Below are 7,895 nucleotides of genomic sequence, written 5' to 3'. Positions count from 1 at the left end.
TGTGCCCTTTGTGCCCCATTTCCTCCCTCATACCGGCCAGATGGCGTGTCAGGTCTTGGCCCCTTCAGCTCACTCGTGCCTGCCTCAGCAAGCCTCCTCCCCTCATGGCTCCGCCATCTTTGGACGCATGTAAATCGACGCGTCACTGATCAAATATCACAAATCCCCCTCCTGACACCCTTTGTTACGCCGGCCGCCCCGTGGTGTGTGTGTGGGTTTTGTGTTGGTGTGTGTTTGTGTGGGTGTTGTGTGGGTGTGTGGTGTGTGGTTTTCAGGGAATTTTAATATATATTAAATATATTTTAATTTAAATATATAATAATATATATAAATCATATATACATACATACATATAAACATACAAACACATACAACATAAAAAACACACACTCACACAAACAACATACAAACACACACAACACACCAAACACACAAAACACCACACCCACACACAACACACACACACCAACACAAAACACACACACACACAACCAACACCCCACCACACACACACCCACACAACACACACACAAAAATAATATAATATATATATATATAATATATATATATTTAATAATATAATTTACATACCACACAATTTATATATGTATATCATCTATCTATCTTTATCTATTACTATCATCTTATATAAATTATATATATTATATATATATATATATATATATATAATATATATTATATATTATATAATTTCTATATATATATAATATATATATATATAATATATTATATAAAAATATTATAATTAATATATATATATATATATGATATATATATATATATAAAATAAAATATATTAATATTTAAAAATAATATATATTATATTATAAATATATATTAAATAATAATATATTATATATTTAAATATATATATTATATATATATATATTATAATATATATATATTATAAAATATATATATATATAAATATATATATATTATATATATATATATTATAATATATATATATATAATTATATATATATATATATATATATATAATATAATTTTATATATATATAAAATATATTAAAATATTATAAGGGCAATCCTAATACGCAAATAATAATAAAAATAATAAAAATTTAATTTTAAAAAATGCCCGAAATTTTTTTTCAAGAGGGAGGGAAAACCCAAAATTGATATTAAAATCCGGGGCCCGCATCATTGGGATAAGGAAAGAATTTTTCTCTCCCAGTGAAATAACCAGGGGCCGGGGTATTTCCCGCTCGATGGATTCGATGAATAAGAGGAGAAGGGCCCCCCGAACAACCGCCCTCTTTCCCGGATGCCCCTTCACCAAAAGCAGCAAAATTTTCTATAAAACCTCGTTCCCCCCAAAACAAGATCACGGCGAAAAAAAATACACATGCAAAGAGGGGGCCATCAGAGAACGTTAAAAGGAGGGTTGAAAAAACGCTTGTTCCATTTCCCCCTAGAGTATGTGGGAACGCACGGGAAGCTGAGTTTCTGGAGAGAGAAAACAGATTATTTTCCTTTTTCAATTTGTTTATAGACTTAGTTAAATTTTTGATAAAGATATATGTTCATACATGATAGTGCCCTACATTTCATGTTGTATGTTCTGTTTATCTGTCATTATTTACTTTTCAGATGTGACAGCGAGGAGTGGCCACGTGACCACTAATAAGTGGGTTGAATTTTCATGCATGGTGTTGATGAACTCGCCGAAAAAGAAGGGAGATTCAGTTTAGACAGATATTTTGAAATAGAAGAAATATTCCTCCCATCAGCACCCCCCCTCCCCCTTTGCCGCGTTGGGGGGGCTTGAGGTCCCAATGATTGGTAGCCGGACCCCGAGGGGTACCCTACTGGAGGGGGCACTAGTGAGGGATGAACAAAATAGTTCCTGGTAACCAAAACCCTGAGAGGGGATGGTGCCCCCCCCTGGTTTATTCCATCTTGGCCGGGGGAAAATCTCCCATGGGGGTTTTTTTCCTGCGAGGATCCCTATTCAGGGACAGGAGTCCGGAGTTGGCAATGCTAAATCGCCCCCACGCTAGCAACACTATTTTGGGCCTTTATTCTGTTAGACGGGTGGGTTGATCAAGACACAGCAGTCAAAGCCTAGTAAATTTTTGGGTAGGGTCGAGCAGTATGTTCAATCGTAGTGCATAGGTCCCCCTGACTCCCTTACTAATTCTAATTTTTATGAATACTACAAATTTTCCAAAAATCTGCCTATTCCTACAACCCACGCAATCCCTGGCCATTCCCTCTGGATCTCATGTTGTCACTCTGGAACTTTTCCCGTTTCTAAAGGGCCAAAAATGGAAAACGTAAAGGTTCCCGGGCCCCAAACCCGGTAAAGGGGGAGAATCCTCCTAATCCCCTAAGGAATTCTTACCTGGTAATATGAAAATATACCCTATAGTAATTCCTAGTATGAAAAACCTTGATGGTGTATCAATATGGATTTTGATTTTTTCTGAAGTACATCGAAAAAGTTAGGTTGTCAACGTGACCTGCACACCCAACGGTGAGATGGTAGCCTGACGTTGGGGTTTTCATCCCGATAAGATGACCGTTGCGCAAAAGGACTTTCCCTGATTTCAATTTTCTGTTCTCAAAAAACTCAACAGTGAAAGGGGAATTTTTTTTTTTTCCCGAGAACAATGAGGTATTCTAAATAAACTTTTAAAGGGAAAATAAAAATTTTAAAAAGAAAGTTGAGGGTTTTGGAACTCGACATCAGCTTTCCTTCAAAACTTTTGAATTTGCTTTTCCCAGAATCGTTAATTTTTCTGGTACGCCTCATTACATAAATCAAGGTAAAAACCGTGCCCCCCCCCTGAGTGCTTTTTACTGCCAGGGTTATGGGCATGGACAAACCTTACTGTTTTAAGGAAATGTGTAAAGTGTGGTACAACAGGGAAAAGCTTCTTTAAAACATGTAAAAAGGGACAAATTTGAAAAGGAATATTGGGAATAAATACAAAGAGAAGGTTAGTTTTCCAGAGGCAAAACAATGTGCCCATTCTGTTTGCACAGCAGGGAAAATCCTTTCTTCGGTTTTGCCCATCCTCCTTCCCGCCACCCTTTCCCTCTAAGCTTCTTACACCCCCACACTTGCCAGTACCCCTGAACCTCAGTCCCCAATTGCTGAAACTGCCTGTGGTGGTTTTTCCACCTGAAACGGATAGGAAGAGGGGGCTATTGAGGGGGCTCCTCCTCCCAAAATAAGGTCTTTGGAGCCATCATCAAGGGGCAGAGGCCTAAATGGTGACACCTCCAGCTGCCACCACATCCACAGGGGCCTCCGCTGCTAGGCAGAATGCCCTTGAAGCAAAGGCTCAGGTCTGCACTTTCCTAAGGCAAAGCAATCCTGAGCCTGTCAAAGGAAACATTTGGAAATATTTCCCCATACACAACCCCTCAAAAAATTCTCAAGATTCTGGAAAGGGGCAGCCAAAGGTGTGGAGCTCCTTGACCCCAGCAGGTGCTGCCAAACACCCTATGAAGAGGTAGTTTGAAGAACTGGATACCCTAATCCAATGGAACTGTCAGGGAATTTACACAAAATAGGAAGGACTGCAACATCTGATAGATTCATGTATCCCAGTTAGTGTATGCCAACATGAGATTATGACCAGGGAAAATCGTCAAATTTCCCTGAGAGGATTCCAAATTCAAGCCAATTATGAGTCCTTTCATAATGGAGCTCATGGAGGAGTAGTAATGGTACGTCAGGATATTCCCTTCCAGGCCATCCGCCTGCAGATAACACTGCAGGTGAAGGCTGTGAGAATAGGCTTGACCCAATCTTACACTGTTGCATCCATCTACCTTCCTCCACATAATCTCAACATAGATGATTTTGAAGATTTACTTGGGCAGGTGCCACATCCATTTCTACTCTTGGGAGATTTCAATGGCCAGCATCACCTCTGGGGGGAGACCTTGTGCAACCCCCGAGGAAGGCCTTGGAGTCCTGTTCTTAAGAGTAGATGCAGTCTTACTGAACAGTGAACACTCCCACACATTTCCAAATTCAAACTGGGACAATTTTCCAATATAGACCTATCAATAGGCTCACCTGATTCACAGTTGGACTTCATTTGGCAGGGTCATGAAGACTTGCTGGAAGTGACCACTTTCCAATACTTTGGAGGAGTGAATGGTATTCCACCAATGGGGTTCAATTTCTCCAAGCAAAACTATGGTATACATTTCCCAAACGAGGAAAGGTTTATCCTTCCTCTATTTAGGAGCAAACCCACTGCAATTTGTCCAAGAGGTGAAGACTTTGGTCTAATTTTGCTCAAGACTTACATGGTGCCTCACATCAAACAGTTAAAATGTGGGCTCAAAAGCACTTAGTATTTTGGGGATTCTTTCCCCAATTTATTTTGGGGTGGAGACCGAAACGCTTCTACGGCTTTCCCGAGCGCTTATTTAGGAAGCTTGACTATGGAGTAAAGTTTATTCTCTCCCCCATTTTTTCCCCGGGAGTGGATGGGTTTCATAATGCAGCTCTCAGAATCTGCACTGGGGTTTCGGGTTCCACCTGTGAGCCCCTGTATCTGAGAGGGGAGAACCACCTCTTTCATTACCCCGGGACACATAAACCCTTTTTTACTACAGAGATAAAAGGATTCGGGATTCCTACACCCAGTTGGTTTTTCAACCCCTTGAGGATAGCCGATCCTATTAGGGGGGATGAGGAATTTTGAGAAGAATTTAAATTTAAGTCCACTCGGGTTTGTTTTTGGAATTCCCCAATCCCCCCCTTTGGACAAACAAGTCGAGCCGATTTTTTCGAATTGGGAAGGGGAAGATCCGAAGAGAAGTCAGGGGAAATTTCTTCGCAATTTCTAATTTCCAAGGGTCAGGGCAATAAAACAGTGGTTCGAAAACTGAAAAGGTGTGGGCTTTTCAGTAGTGAGCAAAGGAAGACTGTATCTGGCAGTCTTTTAAAGCCCTCGGGTCTTTTCGCCGAGTTACATGCCCTCCTTGCAGCAGTTAAAATGACTAAACTTACGAACCATTTATTTTGATAATTTTGCCCGTAGTGCCCTTGCAAGCAATCAAGGCTTAAACTCATCAATCCCGTAGTAAGGGGGTTCAGATTTGGGTTGCACTGTGTCAACACGTAAAAAAATACTTGTGTTGGGGGCCCTGCATGTTGGTATAGGGGAAAAGAGGAGCTACAAGGCCAAGGCAGCTGCCGCTCAGTCTTGTGATGCTCGTTTTCCCCTCCCACACACCGACCTGAAACCCAGCTAAGGGGTTGTCTTCGCAATAAAAGGAAGGAAAAAGGAGGCATACCTCCAAAACAAAAGGAGACATTAAGATGACCTTGCATTTTGGGGGAATAGATCCACCTAACCAAAATGCAAAATTGCATATTGGAAAGGGAGAGTTTCTTTAGGATATCAGATGGTTCGAAACTGAAAAAGGTGTGGGGCTTTGCAGCAGTTAGCGAAGGAAGCCCATCTTTGATGCTTTTTTCATTTCCTCCTTGCAGCAATTAAGATGACTAGAGATCTTACGAACCATTCTATTTTAATATTTTACTCTTGTAGTGCAACAAGACTTAAATCATCACATCCCGTAGGAGGGAGGTTCAAGTTGGCTTGTACGAGTCAACATGAAAAGAAAAAAATTTTTGGGGACCACGCATGTGGTATCAATGGAATGACAGGAACCCCAAGGCAGTTGCCACAGCCCTGTGATGTTGTTTTTTCTCTCCCACCGCCCCACCTGAACCCAGCACAGGCTGCTTCGCGATAAATGGAAAAGGACAATGGGGGCAACCTTTGAAAAAAAACTGCGAAGTGACCACATCCCTCCAGCCGAAAAAATGGAAGTTTCATTAATAAGACAAAACGGGTACACAAATGACTCTGGGTCGATGAAGCTAAAATGAAGCACTTTTTGAGGGATCCAAAAGGGCATTAACGGTCGACTGTAGGGAAAAATGGCAAAATTTAGACCAAAGACGTACTTTTTGTCCTCCCATATATACTGAAAAGTAGTGAGGGGGATTGTCAATAGAGTTTCCTTAGGGAACAATATTTTTAAAAGAATTGAATTAGCAGAAAATTTTTGTAATAATTTTTTACATTAGAACATAATATTTTTTGCTTTGATTTTTAAAAATATTTACATTATTTGTAAAATTTTTTGATAATTTTTTTAAATTTCAAATTTTAAAATTTCTATTAACCCAAATTTTTGGGCTAAAGAGGGTTAAAATGTTGACCCCGGGCAATAAATTTTTAAAAAACAATCAATCAACCCTCAAATCAAACCCATTGGCCATTCCAAAACAAAACCCTATAACTGCCCCAAAACCCAAAATGAAGACAGTTACGAAGTGGTTCGGTGACCAAAAACCCAAGTCTTTCCCCGGCCAAACAAGCATGTACTCAAAACCCCTGAAAATTTTAGGGAAAATTGTCAATGTTTGGAAAAAAAGGCTAATGAAAAAAAAACCTCCTAATAAAAAAACAGACCCCTGCTAAACGGGGAAAGGAAGTGATACGAAGGAAACCCTGACTTACATAACCCCACCATCTCTGTCCCGGGGTTTTAGACAAGGTTTTTAAAAACGTAGATTGTTTTTTTATTATTATGACTCGTCTTTCTTTTCTACAATGTATCGTTTTTTCTTTTTACCAATAAATGACAGTAAAATACCCTTTAAAAGAATAAGTTCCAACAAAAATTGTTTTTCTGTATTACCCGGAAAAAAAAAAAGAAAATATAAATTATAAAATAATTTTGTAGTGTTAAAATTACTTTTATATGTTATTATTAATATAAATATAAATATATAATATATATATATATATTTTTTTTTTTTTTTTTTTTTTTTTTTTTTTTTTTTTTCTTCTTTGTAAACTACATTTACTTTTTTCGGAGGAGGGATTAAAAAATGTGTTTTAACTATAAAACCAATTATTCAAAAACTTTTAAAAACTTCAGGAACACCATTTAAGATCTATTTATTCATTGTAGCCAATACTTTTTTGCCTTCGTTTTTTCTAAAACGTAACCTAGTATATTTTCTTTTTATTGATCAGTGTTTTTTATCTGATGAAAAAAAATATTTCACCCAAATTTAGAAAATAGGGAAGGGGTTTTCCAAGGGCTCTCCCCCATCTCCGTCCGGGGAAATCTTCCATGGAAACTTTGAGTCTGAGTTTTTCCTTCCATCTCCTTCGACCCTCAGTTTGGCTGAGGTATATCGACGACGTCTTTGCTCTTGGCTTTATGACCCCCCGCCCCCGTTCCCGGGTTTCCCGATGCACTGAACCTCTCTCTCCTTTCCCTCCATTCAAAATGGAATGGGAGGTTGACAACAAGTTTTCCCTTTTTTGGGTACCCCAGTCCATCGCTTTCGACCCCCTTTTTCTCCATTACGGAAGCCTATGCACATGGGATGTACATACAATTCTTTCATCCACCCTTCCAGTTTTTAAAAGAGGTGTTGCCACCCCATGTTCCTTTGCGCCCTCCCCATCTGTGACCCCAGTCCTGGGTGGGAGATCGCCTTCTTTCGTCGCTCATTCTCCAAACTGGGGTACCCAGGGCTGTTCTTGGGCTGCATTATCTAGGGGACGGCGTACCTTCTACCACACTCTCCCCCTAAAAAAGACTCCTCACCCGCCCACCCCAGCCTCCCCCCCGAGGAGACTACTCTCTCCTCGCCCCCCCCCTTTCACCCCCTCAACTGTAGGTGATCTTTCGCCAGGTAACACTCTCCGTCGCAAAATGGTCCCTACCCCCCCTTCTACCTCAAGGTGGGCACCCAGCTTTCCTTGTGCCTCCCTTTACAAGCAGAATTTGGCGAAAAAGGCGCCAGTCTTACCTAGCGTCTGTCTAAATAATCCTGTATCCCCCCAAAC

This window comes from Penaeus monodon, chromosome 18 (genome assembly GCF_015228065.2).
Source record: "Penaeus monodon isolate SGIC_2016 chromosome 18, NSTDA_Pmon_1, whole genome shotgun sequence".
Taxonomy (NCBI): Eukaryota; Metazoa; Arthropoda; class Malacostraca; order Decapoda; family Penaeidae; genus Penaeus; species Penaeus monodon.
The sequence above is the reverse complement of the archived record's forward strand: the minus strand, read 5'-3'. Positions refer to the sequence as shown.